Below are 17977 nucleotides of genomic sequence, written 5' to 3'. Positions count from 1 at the left end.
AAATGTATTCACAGCAATTCTGGGGAATTATATCTTATCTAAAGAAAGCGTTTAATAATTCTCCACACATGAACTAGTGTTCAAGAGAAGATTTTACTAAGTGCTCCTTATCATATTCTATGCAGTTTCTGGGAGTCTGTATTGGGGCAAAGGGGGCTATTAAAATGCTAAACCTTTTAAATATCAAATCTTTAATTACATTCATTACAACAAATCAGCCTCTCACCAAATTAACTCAAGATTATCGGGTACATACCACAGTGTAATAAAGTTTTAGTAAAGGTTAGTTAGTGTCTTAGGGATGGCTTGGTTAAAGAGAGAGGAAAGTTTTTCATCCAAGTTAAGTAATAGAAGTTATAAAGAGTTGAGGGACTCTCACAGAACCCATACTAAGAAGAAGGGGCAAGCTTCATGGCAATAGAAATGTCAGGTAGCTCCTTTTTCCACATTTTCTGCCAACTGTTTGATATCTCACCTCCTCTTCCCATATTGTTTCTGCTTACAGACTCCTAATTCCTATTCCCCCATAACATTGTCTTACAACACTGGTTCCAAGACCACATAGAGAAAATAAGCCTCTTTCCAGCCCCAGACTCCTGCTTTGGCCCATAAAACTGGACGTTTTCCCTGTTTCAAGAGTATTGGGAAGGAAATGCATCTTCTCTTTACCCTCTTCCTACACTTCCTTCCCTAAGCAGGGTCTATCTGACTGGTGAGGCCGAGAAGAGCATCTTTGGACATGTAGAATCCAGGCTTTTCTTAATTCTTTCTTTTGGGGCCTGCCCTTCCTACATGGCTTGGGTATTCTCTCTCCACCAGAGTGGTATGTTTGCTGTACAGAATGCTTATCCTGGCAAGTCTTCCTTTCAACAGGAGTGGATAAGGGGGAGGTCTGTGAAATTATATCTGTTCTTTCCGCTACTAGAAGAAAACTTCAACTACAGAGGTAACAGGTAAGAAGCCAGCCAATTTTGGTCCTGAGTCCAGGTGATTTTCCAACTCACATTTGGTAATAGCAAAGCTGATATTTTGGTACAACTGAAGTCCTGAATCTTTTTCTTTAGCGCAATTACTTGATTCATTCATTCCCTAACAACAGCTCTGGGTCCTCCAGCTGTCCAATTCGGTCTTTATAGCTCTTAATTCAAACAAAGGAAAGTGAGATAATTTAATTGGTTCAGTTTAAATAAACTCTCCATCCCTGTTGTGGACAGTTACTCCAGTCATAGCCAAAGGGGTAAGGTTACTTGAGCCTAGGTCTACTTCTTCAGGAGAAAATGTGGGGAAAATTCCAAAGAAGGTAAGTTGGGTAGACATACTGAAAGTCAAAGGACTATTTTGATTTCTAACATTTCAGGGCTCTAAAATACCATTCACCTGTAAAGCCATTGTTATTTAATAAGTTCCACCTAATGCATTCAGTGACAGGATAGCTCTCAATTTGACAGATATAAAACATTTCTACCCAAAGTCCACATTTAAAAGATGTTGGATATTTTCTACTTTTATTGCAATGTGTTTCTAAAAATTATGTCATAAAGTGGGTTGCCATTGAGCAAACTATGAAAACGACATAATAAGTGGGAGGTGTAGGCCACTGAGTATATTACAGCCATGTACAGCGCATAAAAGTTCAAAATTGATCAACTTCCTTGTCCCTATCTCCAAAATTGAAGTTATCCACCCAATAGCAAGCAGAACAGCTAGAAATTTCTAGGCTTCTCCCCACAGAGACCTGCCCTGATGAAGACTTCAAAGACAGAATGATTGTAGAAACTAGTCTCCGGTCAATGAAAATCACGCTTCAAATCTTACAAACAGGTATAATATTCTCCAGTATATTATTAGCATACAAATACATAATTTAAAATCATGCTATATATAAATAACTAGGTTTATAGCTTCAAATTAACCTAAAACTAATATGCAAATGATAATACACATTAAATATTTAATTTAAATTTTTGTTGCTTGAAACTTTGTAATTTATAAAGAGAGAAGTGAGCTGGTTTGGTTAGCCTAGGGCCCTTTGAAGAAGCTGCACAAGTGAGTTGAAACTGGGGTTTTCTTTTTCTCTCAACAAATTCCAATAAAGCTAGCAGAGAAATTCAAAATCATTCTACTGACCTTGGAGATGAACTCGAAGCATTAAGCCCGGAGGTCAGTAGAGGATTGTTGTTGATGCTAATGATAGGGCTTCTCTGAGTAGAAAGCATTTTAAAAGTCAAGGATGACCCAACATTTCTTTCCTTCAGTGAACCCTTCCTACTACTAAAATTTATTTACAAGGCGCTGCACACCAGACACTTCTTAATTGTATACTGAATTGAATCCAAAACTTCAAATGTAGCTCTATATAACAAAACCAATGGTGCCACCAGGAAAAATAAGTCATCCATTCTCACTCTTCTTCTACCTTGTTATTTGTTACCAAGAATCAGATACCTTCATACAGGACTGCCATTAACAATTACCAGGTCATTAGCACTCTGGATTGTTCAGGGTAGGCTAACTGCCATAATAAAGAGACCTAAATAAAGTTTTACCATAGTTGTATATATTTTGCTCACATAACAGGAAGCATAACAGTCAGTAGGTCAGCTCTCCTATAGTCAGGATCATTGAAGAATGAGACTCCTTCCATTTGTGGCTCTGCCAAGTACATGGGCCCTTATGTTCATCTGCATCCAGCTTCAGAAGGAAAAAGTCAGTGGAGAAGTATGCATGGAAAGTTTGCATGGGGTAGCCTGAAAAGTAACAATTATTGCTTCTACTCCATTCATTGGCTAGAACTCAATCTACTGGCCAAACTCAACTGCATGGAAAGCTAGAAAAACATAATCTAGCTTCAGATCCAGGACAAAGAAACTGATTGTAATGAAGAGGTAAGGTCTCTGCTATAATATCCCTTTTCAAAAGGAATGTTAAAATAAGAATAATAAACTCAAGGGTCTAAAATGACCAGGTAAGAAACATATAAGAAAAAGGACCTGGGAACTGTCCAAAACTAGAGAACATTCCATGCCTAAAGGGGCTGACACTATTTGAATCCAGCAAATTGTTGTCCTGAAAAATAGGGACATAGTATTACCAGATCTAATTTTTCAAGAGAAGGCAGGAATCTAGTGTTTTTAATGTTAATTCCTATTATAATATTAAGATGTTGACAATTATTTAATGTTTTAAAAATAAGATGAAAGTCACACAAATATTTCTATATGTCCTATTTGCCTCAAAGTATCTAAATTGTAAACTGCTTTAAAATATATAACAAAGCTCTAAAAACATAATATTTTTTAAAAAAAGCACACCTTAGTACCCTAATACATATTTGCATAGGCTGAGATAATAAAAGAACAAATGAACTTCAGAATGGAGGCACAAGTATTAATTAAGCTGCATCAATTAATACCACCTAATCAATAGTAATTATTACTAGTAACATTAATTACTAATTATTAATAGTGATTATTTATTAGATAATATTAATTGGCTACCATGTGCTACATGGATAGCACAACTTGTTGTAAAGTAACAAAGGGCAGGGACTGCCTGTACCTTTATAAATCCCATAAATAACTAGAAGAATCACAAGTAGACTCAATCATATTTCTTAGTTTATTAACTGTTTGGAAATTAGGCTATGATTTGTTTGTTGATTTAACAAATGTTTACTGTATATACAAGATACTGTGTTAACTGCTGTAGAGAAACTCATTCTGATTAAACTCTTCCCTTGAGGAATTTATATTTAATAAGGAAATAGTATAAGAATATAACTAGCTATAATATGAGGTCAAAAGCAAAAAAAAAGCCATACATGAGTTATGACTGTAGAGTTCAGACAAGGAAGAGACGGTATCTCACTGAGATGACCAGAAATGGCTTCACGAAGCAAGTGGTATTTGAAGGTGAGATGGGGATATGTAAAAATGGGGAGGTAGGGATGCCATGAAAAGCAAAAAGCATTAGCAAAGATATGTAACTTGGAGAAGTAAAGGTGTGTGTTAGGATAGTGGGTGACTGGAACATGAGGTGCCTGGAGGTGACAGGTACATTCTATAATAGTTTAGTTTTTTAGTCCTTCAGTAATTTGTAAAATCCTTGAAACTCATCAGTGGAGATGTTTCTCTCCCAATGGGACAAATCTATAACAAAACTCATGCCGATAGCTTATAGAAGGTAGGTAAAATGTTACTCATGTAAATTCTACTGACTTCAAAATACTGTTATTTGCAGTTTTTGCTTGTTTCTGTGTCTTATTAAATCCAGTATTCTTCTGATTTACTCACGATATATCCTGTAACAACTCCAAGTGTTGTCATGAACTTCTTGTACCAGAAATCTGCAATAAGTCAGGTCCTGAGCTTTCTGGTTACAAGCTGCTTTTATTACATCAGTCACCTCCTGTTCGTATTTCCAATAGGTGACATTTGCATGATTCCATCTGTCCAATTTATCTCTTCTCAAGGCCATATTGTTTCAGTGACATTTGGGAACCTTCCAAATTGTTCTTCTATATATCTTCAGTTTGTAGAAATTACCTCTGCAGTCAATTTCTCATGAGAAGTAATATCAGAGATATTTCTTTTGTTTATTTTTTAAAAATATTTTGATATTTCTTGCCCTAGATTTATCATTTTATTTGCTTTCACGGTTCAGATAAATCTGTTCTCAAGTCAATTTAACAGTGCTAGTCAAATACGTTATAATATCTTGTATTGAAGTTAGAAATATTCTTCTTATGTATTACAATTAGTAGAAAGTGATAACTTTTAAACTGATGCCTGAGTGGGATAGATTCTGCAGGTATATAAGATTTCTCATTAGCCATTCTGGAACTACTCCACTCAGCATGATAGCTACCTCTATTTTGATGTTCCTCCATTTCCATCCCTCATCAAATCTTGTCAAACCCACAGGCTACAGTAATTTTGTTCCTTTCTATTATTGAGATATTTCTAGTTAGTAAAACAGTTATCAGCTTAGGCTCCTTTGTATTATTAGTTTGGGAAAATAAAATGTTTGGTCTATTGGGCAAGATTTTTAAAAATCAGTTCTTAGAGTTCTAAACCACTTTATGTATTGTCATTATTTCTTTTGGAATTTTAAATTTCAGTCTTGATATCATCAGTGCTGTTACCATAATTCTTATTATTATTGTTTTCATAAATATTGCTATTTATAATAGCAGTAAACTGTCTGATGATTCAATATCTGGACCTGAATATCCTAATACACAGTACAATATTCTATGTACACCATCATGCTACCAAACTAAGTCAAAGTAAATACTTTCCCTATGTGTTTTTCAACTTAGAAGCGTAGACTGTTTAATCAAAAAAGCTTCTGAATCATCTGTGAGGCAAATTTATCAAAGCAAAGGTGCAAACATTTCAATTAATGGTGCTCGATATCATAGAAATTGCTCATTTTCTGAATTGTATGTTAAAATGATCTTTAAAAAACTATTTAACACTTTTTAAAATGTATATTTGGCAATTATAGCCCCAGACTTCTCTCTCAAAAAGTATCCTTATTTTATGTATCTTGGAGATTACTTTGACAAAATACAATATGGCATAAGGTTAGAAAACAGTTCCAAGTACTCACTTGTATTTGTTTATTTTTCCTTTCATAGGCAGCCCAATCATTACTTTCATAAGTAATATTGCTGGCTAATATAAATATATAGGCTCTAATGCTAGTTTATAATTTATTATTTTATATATTTGGGGTATAATTCCACAGCTATCTGAAGTTTCAGGCAGCCGTGCAGTTTAAAATATTTATTTTTTAAAGGAAAAAAAGTTTTATTGTCTAAGCCCACACCTTACTGTGACATTCTATAAACCTAGTTTTATAGAAAAAAAAAATGGTTTTTAGTCTTTATTCTACATATGTAGAATTTATAATATATATTTACTCATATGATAACATAGAAATTTTACAATTTTGTTCTTACTGGTCATAGTTTGCTAGACTGTAGTTTGGATTGTTTGGGTTGTTTTTATTGTAGCTATTTACTTGATCTTCAAAATAAATATACTGTGTTCAGTATACATTCCTACATAAATGCCACTGAATGACCTGAATTGATTAGACTTCTGGTTGCAGGTTTGAAGACACAATGTATATTTTCCAAACTGTATTTATAAAATCAAGTCTCAAAAGTACCTTATTCTCATATTTTTTAAGCTAACATATAATATTATAGAATTGTTGCAAGTGGAAACCTTCCATGTTTGGTACTTTTGAAAGAACTATAAATATAAGCAATCCAATTTAGCAATGATAAATGCTGCCTTCCAAATTCCAATCATATCTGTCCTTAGTTATAGCAATTTCCAATAAAAAAAAAAAACCTTTGGTGATGCTCCGACACATATCATTTTTAAGACCTAGAAATAAAGACCTGGACTAAGGCCAGTCACTTGAATTGTGGGGATAGCCATTCCAAGAATATCTTTTATAGTTATCACTGCTCACTTGTCGTCATGATCTATTGGACTGCCCTAGCTTCCTTACCAATGGAAAAAAAAAAATTTATTTTCCATTATTTATCTTGTTCTTCTTGCATGCTTTCTGCCTCTCTTTAAGGTATTATTCAACTTGTTCTTCTAAATAAATCCACAGCAACCTTGGTATCAAAATATCAAAGTGACTATTTTAGTTTTTGTACTATCTTTAAATGAGAAGTAACTCTTTTGGAAGTAAAGTTTTCAGAGTTCCTTTACTATCTCTGAAATAAACGAAATGTGACTGAAAATTTTCAAACAAGTTAATGACCACTTTTCATTTAACAACTCAATCTCAATTGCTGCATTTTTCCCATTCTAAGATGACATTGGCTACACATGCACCATAGATTTAATAACAGCTTCTTAGGAAAAAATCATACCACTACATTAATGCACTCAATTAGTTTTAACTAACTGAGACAGCATGTATTTACTCATACAAATACCTGTCACCCCCTTTTTGAGTATTTTAGTATGGAAAGCACGAAGATGAACCACCCAGAAAGACTCATTGCCCACACTCACAGCCTCTAGCTGTCAGCTCCTTTAGGGTCTGCATCAGCTGCAGAGTCAGCTAGCCTGAGCTCATTCCCTTCCCAAGCCAGCCATATCTAGACTAAGTAGGGTGAGAATGTAAGCAGTGACACTATCTCAGCTCACTGCAACCTCCACCTCCCCGGCTCAAGTGATCCTCTTGCCTAGGCTTCCTGAGTAGCTGGGACTACAGGTGTGCGCCACTACACCCAGCTAATGTTGGGGAGTTTGGGTTTGTTGTTTTTTTGTGGGGTTTTTTTTGTTGTGTTTTGGGTTTTTTTGGTAGAGATGGGGTTTTACCATATTGCTTAGGCTTGTCTCAAACTCCTAGGCTCAAGAGATCCTCCTGCCTCAGCCTCCCAAAGTGCTGGGATTATAGGCGTGAGCCACCATGCCTGGCTGGACCAGAAATTTTAGCCAGACACAGGGTGCTCTGACTGACAAGGTGGGCCATGGCCTTGTTAGGCCTGAATCACAGTTCTGTATCAGCCCAATTCTGCCTCTTCTTCTTTCCTTTCATAGGTATTAACCCCTAAATAACATCTAACACCCTAAACTCCATCTCAGCGTCTACTTCCAGAGATCCCGGCCTGCAATATATGTTCAGAGTTGATCCTTCTTCACAATCAGACTCTAAAATTCTTCTGAATTGCTTTTGCCATTTGAGGTTGTTCATAGAATCATAGTGGCATGCTTATCTTCATAATTCACACTCATGATCTTGTTTACCTTAGTAATATTTACATTGGCAGTATACTTTTAATGGGCTGTACTTGTAAGTATGGGTGGTACATTAGGTAAAGAGTTAGAATTACTTTCATAATAAGTAACAAAAACCCAACTTTAAGCAAAAAGTTGACTTCATTGACTCTGAGAACTAAGAAGCTGTAACACTTCGGATGTGGAAAAGGCAAGGATGCAGCCAGGACTCAGGAGCAGAGCTCTGCTTCATTCTTCCCTCTGCTGACCAGCTTGTTCCACATGAAAGGGAGTCTTTCCAGTGACATCTACCTGCTACCATTGACTGCTGATCTTATAGATTCAGTCAAACAAAGAGATTTACCTAATGCTGTCAAATCCTATGTTCAAAAATCCCATTGAGGCCCTTTTGCAAATACCACAGTAGTAATTTTTTCTAGTAAGGAAGGGAAATCCTGCAGCGTAGGACAACATGGCTGAACCTTTAGGATATCATGCTAAATGAAACAAGTCAGTCACAGAAGAATGAACAGTGCATGATTCCACTTAGATGAGGTATCTAAAATAGTAAAACTCATAGAAACAAAGAATAGAATGGTGGTTGCCAATGGCTGGAGCCAGGCAAAAAAGGGGAATTGCTAATCACTGAGCTTAAAGTTTCAACTATTCAACATGAATACATTCTAGAGATCTGCTGTACAATACTGTGCCTATAGTGAACAAGACTATATAATACACTTAAAAATCTATGAAGATTAGATCTCAGGTTGTTTTCTTACCACAATAAAATAAAAATTTTTTGAAAAGCATAATACATACTAAAACTTTAAAAAAGTATTGTGTGAAAGTAGAATTAAAACAAGATATTTACTTTGATAATATAGCTCCCTGTAGATTATTTAGTAATAGCAAAGGGAAATATAGTAATATTACAGTGGAGAAATGAGGTGGACACCACCTTAATGAAATGACAAAGTTAATACCATCAATAATAAGGCAAACTAACATCCCATGTACTCTGATATGAAGCGCTAAGAAGGACATGGGATCATTTATGTACTATTCTTACAGAAAAAGTGTATTACTTAAATCTAATCACAAAGAAACATCATACAAATTCCAACTAAAAGACATTCTTCAGAATAATTGCTCTGTGCTATCCAAACATATCAGCCATGAAGGAAAAAAATAGGCTAGGAAGAGTTCCAGATGAAAAGAAATGAAAGAGATGTGACAGCTCATTGCAGAGCATGAATCTGGATTGCAACATGAATTGGGAAGAAAAAAATTATATAAGAAACATATTTAGGACAATTGGAAAATTTTGAACATGGATTAGATAATAAAATTGTGTTAATATTATATTTCCTATTTTTATCATTTTACTCTGTAGATTAGTTTCTGCTGTGCAGATAAACCACGTTAAAACTTAATAGTTTAAAGCCACAAACATTAATTCTTTCTCATGGTTCTGTGAATTGGCTAGTAATTATATTCTGGGTGGGTTCAGCTGAAATGATATAGTCTAGATGACCTCACTCACACTAATGACACTTGGCTTGATGTTGACAAAGAGGATGGCTAGATGTCTCTCTTTCCATAGCAGCCTAGCACAGGTTTGTTCACGTGGTGGCAGACACATGCTCAGTATCAAGAGAGAGCAAGTCCCAAAGCACAAGCATTTTTTAAGCTTCTGCTTACATCAACGTTTAATATTCCGTGTCCAAGGCAAGTCACATGGCTAAGTTCAGATTCAGGGGTTGAAGAAATAGACTGGTTCTCTTGATAGGAAGAGCATCAAAATTACATGATAAAAGGACATGCATACAGGTATGGAAAGAATATTTAGCCATTTTGCAATGCATCATAGTATAATTAAGAATATCCTTGTTCTTAGAAAATATACACTGAAGTATTTGAGGACAAAGGTATGTAATGTCTGCAACTTATAAACAGTTTAGGAAAAATTAATATGTGTGTGTGTGTGTGTAGGTATGTGTGTGTGTGTAGGTATGTGTGTGTGTGTGCACACAGAGAAAGAGAGAGGAAGAAAATGTAGCAAAATGATAACAACTGCTGAATCTACATGAAGGATATAAAGGGCATATGGGACTTTTCTGTACCATTCTTGTAACTCTTTAAGTTTACAATTATTTCATAATAAAAACCTTTTCTAAGTCCCATTGAGGTATTGGTTCCCTTCAATCACTGTAGTAACACAAGAGCACATTCAGGAACAATGCGGATGGGATAAGTAGGTCCTTAAAGGAAGGTGCCAGGGAGGCTATTTCAAGAGTGTCCTATGTTCTGGGTTTTGGGTACTTTCCTATTTATTTAAACCTTATATTTGCATCTTTCTCCTGCTATGAATTATGTATCACAGGAAATTGTGCCATTTCTCTCTAATGTCAAGTGAAACCTTCAGTCAGATAACTGGTGAGCACCTGGATGGTAATCCTTTCCTACCCACTATCAGGTCACAGCAACCTCTACTAGCTTTGTGTCACTTGAAGGTCTGTCTATCCACAAAGTCACTCCATTTCCACTTTATTTTATTCTGTCCAATTGTGATACCAGATAATGATTGTAAATGGCACTGGGGTCCCTAAACACATATTTCTAATTATTAATATCTGAAGGCATTATTTTATTATTTGAGCATTATAGAGACAATAAAAGAAGTAGTTAAAATAATTTATAGCTCACTAGTCAGTAGCTCAAACATAAATACAAGAATAAAAATTTTAAATGCAATACACTAATAAAAGATAGTATTCTGACATAACTTCAATGTGTTTCCGAAGTTGACTACTAATCTCATCTCACTAGGGCAGCAGAGCCTTTGGGGGAATTTGTTGTTACATATAAAAGAGATCTGCAACCACATATGTTTGAAAAATGTTGAGTAAAACCAACATTAAACAGGTTCTGGTAATAAGCTAATGTATACTATGCATCTTTAAGAAGCAGCTATCCTCTGCAACTTCTAGTAAGCATATTTAACATTGGAACCATCTTCTTGTGAAGCAACTTTGTAATCCTCAAATTATTAGGACACTGATGAAAACTTTAGCTAGGAGTGGCCATGGTATTATCTTAGGTTTGGTTCTACTCCATGTCACTTTCATCTCCTGTACTTGAAACCTTGATATTTCCCACCCCTATTCACATTTGTGCCCATCTCTAATGACTACCAGTCATTGTTATATTGGTCATATCCTTGAATCTAAACTGGAATATATTAATCACATTGCTCTATTCTACAGAGTCAATATAGTGCTGTACTGTTGGCACTATATAGGCACTGCTTGTATGGGCACTACACAAGCAGACCTGAGCTAAACCTTAGTTGCCTCATATTTAAGATGAGAAAATTTTAAAAATGCTTACTTGATAGAGTTGCTTGGAGATGTAATGAGATAATACTTGTGAAAGGCTTAGTATTGAATCTGGCATGCAGTAAGTGTTGAATCAAGGTTAGCTGTCATACAGTGTTCTCAATCTTTTTGTCTGAAATCATACATAGGTCATACTTTAACCAACTTCAGTTGAACCAGATATTCTGTCCTGTTTGTTACTTAATAGATGAATGAAGAGCCAAGACATTGGCCATGTAGCTTTCTATGTGTAAGAGATATAGTTTCCTCCATTTGTGCCTTTCTTGGAAGATACTGATGTGCCCTTACCCTGTCCAGTGGTAGAGATATGGCAGGTCCTTCTCATAAACTTACTCCACTAAATGTCTAGAACCCTCTTGTGCCTTAAGAGTGTTATTGGGTTTGGGGAGAAAGCATCCTCACAGAGCAATTGAACAGTGGGCATGTAAAGACTCAAGGCTCATGTAGTATATTATCCCCACTCATTTGATGACTCTGAATGTGGGCAACTTAAAGTCTCACAAATTCAACAGCTGGAAGACTGGTGAGCAAGTCTTCAGGCATAGACAGGTGACAATATGAACCATATAATGATAGAACAATCAGTAGGAAAGCTCTTGGGGAACATAGGCCATAACATTCTTAGTCACTAAAATACCCTCTTCTGGGAGCTATCCCACAGGCAGTGGGCTTGTGTTGGCTCCTTGGTCCCACTCAGTTCTGTAGCATGAGAAAGGTATCCGTCTCTTGGTACTTCTCTTACACCATTCGCTTGGCAACTTCTAGACAGCAACACAAATATAGGAGCACCCTCAGAAATGGACCAGGACATCTGGACACAGTCTTTCACAACAGGCTGTACTCCCCTCTTTTTGTCCACCAACCTCACCTAACCAGAGATTCTGCTGGGAACCTGCTAGCCCAAATGGAGACTTAATATAAATTAGAAAAAGACCCCTTTCTCATTATATTTTCCTACCATCTATCAGATAATCCTCCAAATAATTTTTTAAGCCTAAGCTACATTAGAAAGAGCACTTCTTGCATTTACACAAAGCAGAGTTAGAACACTTGTAAGTGAGAGCCTGGGTCTTTTCCCCTTTTCTTTAAGCTTTGGACTAACAAAACTAATTCCACTATTTTTTTCTTGGACATTTAGATAAGGCCTCTTTTTCTAAAAGATTCCTTCCCTAAATCCTTAATTTTCCTTTTGAGGAGAATCTATCTTTAGTGGTTTGAAGATGAGAAAGGAAACTGAGAGAAGAGCACAAGTTAATTTATATCAAAGAATTCTGATAATATGCACATCGAAAAGGGCCAGTAACCCTTGCTAAAACATGTGGCCACTGTTATGATAGAAGAGAACTTATTGATCTCCTTAGCTTTAGGCAGAAATAATAACTTCTTGGTTGAGTATTATCTGGAGGATTCTTTCCCATTACCCAGAAGCCCTCCGAATAGATTAGCTTCCTGGATATCTATATAACACCCTGTCTCCAATTATCAAAAGTTGCTTTCCTACCTTCTCTGAGTTTTCCTATTTAGCTATTTGTGCAGAGAAAGACAGAGAGAGAGAGAAATTGTGGAGATGGGCACGTATATATAATGCTTTACCTTTTTAAGCATTCACATATAAATTGTCTACTACATGCACACAGGTTCAGTTATTCTCAAAGTGGTCTCCAAACCAGCAGCACCTGAAAACTTGTTACAACAGCAAATTCTTCATCCACCCCTGACCTTTTGAGTCAGAATAGGTCCATCCTAGATCTACTGAGCCAGAAACATCAAAGGTAGAGCCAAGCAATCCTTGCTTGAGCAATCACTCCAGGTGGTCCTGACACTCACTAAAGTTTGAGAACCACTGCTCCAGAGACTAGACCAATGAGAGCCATATCCGTATTAAAAAGATTCTTTACACCACCGACAAGTGAGTTTAATGATAGTCAGCTGTTCCCACATCAGCTGACCATGGGGATAGATTTAGCCTTCCGTTAAATCTTCTCTAACCTCCCCAGTGTGTGTCCTTGTTGGCTTTTGAGGTCTCGAGACTTACTTTCCAATTATCACATAAAGTCAATAGCATTGTTCTGAAAACCAGTTTCCAGGACCATGCATCTATTCCCCACTGAAATTGGACCCTGGCTCTCATATTCTTGTTGTCTACTTCAGAAGTCATCATTTTAAGAACTCCAGCCCTTGACAAGTCTCATTATGCAATTCACCATTAAATGTGAATTATTTAACGTTAAGGCTATACAAACCTTAACACCTTATGCCAGCTTGAACTGGACTTGAGCCTGCCATTCTACCAAGACTATATGTTCTGGTTGACTAGCTCCTTCTTCCAGCCCATACCTTTCCTATATATTGTCACTTCTTTCCATTCTACCCTGTGGAAGTTGCCAGGTTGCCACATAGACTAAATCTGGTAAACCTGTGATTCTCTGGCTTTTTCTTTTGCCCTAAGATCTAACCCCAAAGTCCAAATGACTCCACTAAAGCTGTGATTATCAGTCACCAACGTCATGGACTGAACTGTGTCCCCTAAAATTCATATATTGAAACTCTAATCCCAAGAATGACTATATTTGGAGACAGGGCCTTGAAGGATGTAATTAAGGCTTAATGGGGTCATAAGGGTGGGGCCCTTTTCTGAGGGTATTTGCATCTTTCTTTCATTATTATATTATTATTGTTATTATTTATAGAGACAGGGTGTCACCATGTTGCCCAAGTTGGTCTTGCACTCCTAGGCTTAAGCAATCCTCCCACCTCAGCCTTCCAAAGTGCTGGGATTACAGGCGTGAGTCATTGCACCCTACTAGTATTTGAATCTTTATAAGAAGAGGAAGAGACACCAGAGATCTCTTTCTCTCCACACTGGCACAGAGAAAAATCCGTCTACCAGCCAGGAAGAAAGGCTTCACCAGAAATCAACCCTGACAGCACCTTGATCTGGGACTTCTAGCCTCTGAATATGTAAGAAAATAAATTCCTGTTGTTTAAGCCACTCAGGATATGGCATTTTGTTTGGCAGTCTACACAGAATAACATTAATTGTGAATCAGAAACATCTGGGGGAGGTTTTTAAAAATGCATACCTACTAAGAGAATGATTTATCTGAGGTGTGACCCTTGCATTAATACTTTTTAGCAGTTTCTCATATTATTCTGTGTATAGCCAAGGTTGAGAACCACTGAAACTGCCACTGGTTTGTAGAAGTGAAACCCTTGGGCTTCTTTAAAAAAAAAAAAAAAAAAAAAAAAAGTCTGTTTCATTGACATAACTTGAGAACTGGAGAGGATATCTTTAGACGAATCTGTTCTCCTATTTCAAGGAATCCCCAAATAGATAGGAAGGCATGGTTATATAGCTTGCCAGCTTGAGCAACAGAATGTAAACTGAGCTTGAAATTAAAATAACTTTAGAATAAATCAGTTCAGGATTTTTTATGTAATAACTTACTAAAGATCTCTTCTCTGTTGAAAATAAATCTCTAAGAAAGAATCAAAATTAGTAAAGAAACTCGGTCCTGTAAATAAGACAGAATCCTGACCTTAGAGGACAACATTTGAGAAACATTGTCTACATTTGCACTAAATTAAAACAAGTTGCCAACAATCTACATCATTTACCTTCTCAAAAGAATAGCATGACATGATTGGAAGTGGAAATTTATCAGAAAAAAAAAAAATCTCACTAATATCTCTAGTTGGAGGGAAGAGATATTGGACAAAGTTCAATTGCAGAAAATAAAATCCACCCTAGCTAGTCAAAGGATAACAGGATCCAATGTAGAAAACTAAGTACTTACAAAATTGCTGGAAGGTCAAGAGGAGCAGGATTGAATCTGAACAGCTCCCAAATCCACACTGTCTCTGCTATGATCAAGAAAACTTCTTCTGAAAGAACCTACTGAATCAGGGAGTCACATTCTAAATGAGAAAGCTTTAGCAGATGACCCCAGAACTATGCAACCTCTATCATCCTCTATTTGTATAAGCAAAATGGATGTATCACATCAACGAGAACTACCCACGTGAATCAATTAATAATCAATATATCACACACAAAAAGATGCTTCTGATTGGTATCATCTAAATTATGTACAGAACTCCAGCTGCAAGAGAGCCTGAAAATGTGGTTTTTAGTTTGTCAACCTTTCATTCTAGAAAATTTGGAATATTTCTTTTAAAAAGCTGTTTTCGGTTTAACCAGTATCTACATATAACCTGTTTTTTCATACTGGTATTTCCAAACAACAAAACAATCTCCAAAATATGCATATCTGTTTTAGTCCTTTAGTTATAGACTGGCAATTATAGGAGACATTCTGGAATGTCTAGTGTTGTATGGCATAAAATGACTAGTGTTGCAGCCGTATGCCTCCCTCTGTTTCCCCCTTCATAATTAGAATCAATTATGCCCACCAATATAGGATTAGCCTCTTTTTCTTAAGAAAGCCAGTTGATATTTCATCTTCCAGTTAAATTTTTGTACCCCTGGAGGACACAGTCTTCTCTTAGATACTTAGGCCTCTGAACAAGCAGAGCCTAAAATTTCATGAGCAAGAAGCAAAATGTTATAAGTAGGTCATTTGATATATTCTGAGAGATGTGATTCCCATGTCTCTCATTTTATTTTCAGGCTCCATGTATTCCAATTATGGGAGAAATATGTTGATCAATGGTTTAAAGTAAATAACACATCTGGTAAGAAAGCACCTTAATCCCACAAGGTATGTTACACATATACTGTCATAATGAGTCTTCAGTAGGCCATTCCATCATTGTATACAGCAACTGCTTCTGGATTGGTATTACCAGTGAAATCCCTTAAGCATCAACCTGATGCTTTACTTCTTTTGCTATAAAACTTAGCTATTTGGTCAGAAAAAGTATTGTGTGGGATACTGCAAATAATCTGTTTAGTAAGTCCTCTGACATTAGCTTTGTAAGCAGAGAAGGCAAATCCAAATCTAGATTGAATAATCCATTTCTAGCACAGAAAATTACTGCTCTTTCCATGATGTAAAGGGCTTAATATAATCTGTCTACCACCAAACTATGCAGGCATGATTCTCTGTTCCTTGCAGTTTGGGCAGTTAGTTGATATATAACCATATCAACTATGGTGGAAGAAAGTTGATGTACTTAAACTGATAGAGAAATCCACCTGTGCTACCATAGTCACTTTGTTCATTAACCTATTGAGCCAACACTGGAGTGGCTGGAGAAAGAGTTTCTCTCTCATCTAAACAAGTGACCATCATGTTCAGATTTTAAGAACCTTGTCTCAGACTGAGACCTTTTGGAGAATAATCACAAAGGACACATGCCTCAGCCTCTGGGGGCATCCTCAAATATTTGTCATCAGTACTCAAATCTTTTCAACCCATAGTCATTAGCTATTGCCCATGATTGAGACACACACACACACACAAACACACACGTTCATCTATCTTTCATTCTTTGATTCTAGGCAAAATAGACTATTAGGTTTATCACTGTATGTTCTGCCCATTGGGAAGATTTCCTTCTCCTCTGTCTTCCCTTAACACCCTGGAGCAAAGCTATAATGCTTCAGCAGTCAGTCTACTTCCAGCTCATGCTACATGTCATGAGAAATCATCTTTACACAGGATTCATTATTTTTCTATCTCAGGTCATATGAAACTTCCCGTCCAGTCCTAGATGTGGGTTAAAGGAAGAATGGAGTGCATCAGAGGAACCTGCACAAGCCTTAGAAATATATATTATACTTTCATTTGAGGATGGAGCACTGCTGATTATACCATAATTTATGACTTGGTGAATCAGACACTGCCAAATTCATGAGAAAGAGCTCAGTTCATACAGATATCTAGGAATTTTATGGTTAGATATCTGGTCCCTGTTAGAGTTTCCTAGCACACCAAGAGCTGTTCTTCAAAAGGAGAATGGTTAGTTACCACAGAGAGTATGGCATGTGTGAATTCTGCTGGTAATTGTGTATGTGTGTGCATACGTATATGTGATTGATATATATATATCTCCACATGTACATACACAGTCATGTGCCACATAACATCATTTCTGTCAAAAATGAACCACATATATGGCAGTGGTCCCATGAGATTATAATAGTGTATTTTTACTCTACTTTTTCTATGTTTAGATATCTTTAGATACACAAATACCTACTCTGGTATTATAATTGCTTACAGTACTCAGTACAGTATTACACTGTACAGGTTCATAGCCTAGGAGCAATAGGCTATGGCACACAGCCTAGGTGTGCAGTGGGCTATAACCATCCACGTGTGTATAAGGTAAGTGCACTCTATGATGTTCACTCAACAACAAAATTTCTTAACAATGCATTTCTCAGAATATGTGTGACTAACTACATTTTAAGTTAAGCAAAGTGTGGCTATATATGTTTATATATGTATATATGGATTCTATACTCAGAAATTAGAAAAATAACCATAGTATATACACATAAACCTACCGAAAATACTCTGACGTAGACATTGGCTAAAACTGCGTCTCTCACTAGAACCTATAAGCCTCCCATCCTGACAAGTAGACCATAGTGGCAGCTTGGTCCCCAGGGATTAGTGTTATTTCAGAACAAATATCAATAATTGCTGAAAGATCTGAGTATTTTTTTTTACTCCATACATTATTACCTTATTATCAGCAATGGGAGGAAGATTTATGGTATCTGCTTGTGAGATGTTGGTAGTCTATCTTCAAGGATCATTGGTCAACTGAAAACTTGAATTTGATGGTGGACTAGAAAGAATAAAGGTTCCAGAAGTCCCTTGGTGTGACAAAGAAGGAATAATCCAAAGTCAC

General features: G+C 36.4%; 1 long non-coding RNA gene across 2 annotated transcripts in view; it reads right to left on the bottom strand.

The window, feature by feature from the left end:
• Positions 1–17977, bottom strand: part of LOC103875845 — a 90662-nt gene that overhangs the window by 51009 nt on the left and 21676 nt on the right. Inside the window, exon 4 of one of the 2 annotated variants that reach the window (XR_002515715.2) lies at positions 13904–17942. The exons of the other annotated variant lie outside the window; for it this stretch is intronic. This is a non-coding gene — a long non-coding RNA (uncharacterized LOC103875845). Of the gene's footprint in view, positions 1–13903; positions 17943–17977 lie in introns of those variants that run through there. 2 annotated transcript variants of the gene reach the window in all.

This window comes from Papio anubis, chromosome 9, assembly GCF_008728515.1.
Source record: "Papio anubis isolate 15944 chromosome 9, Panubis1.0, whole genome shotgun sequence".
NCBI classification, from domain to species: domain Eukaryota; kingdom Metazoa; phylum Chordata; class Mammalia; order Primates; family Cercopithecidae; genus Papio; species Papio anubis.
This window is presented reverse-complemented; position numbering and strand designations above follow the sequence as displayed.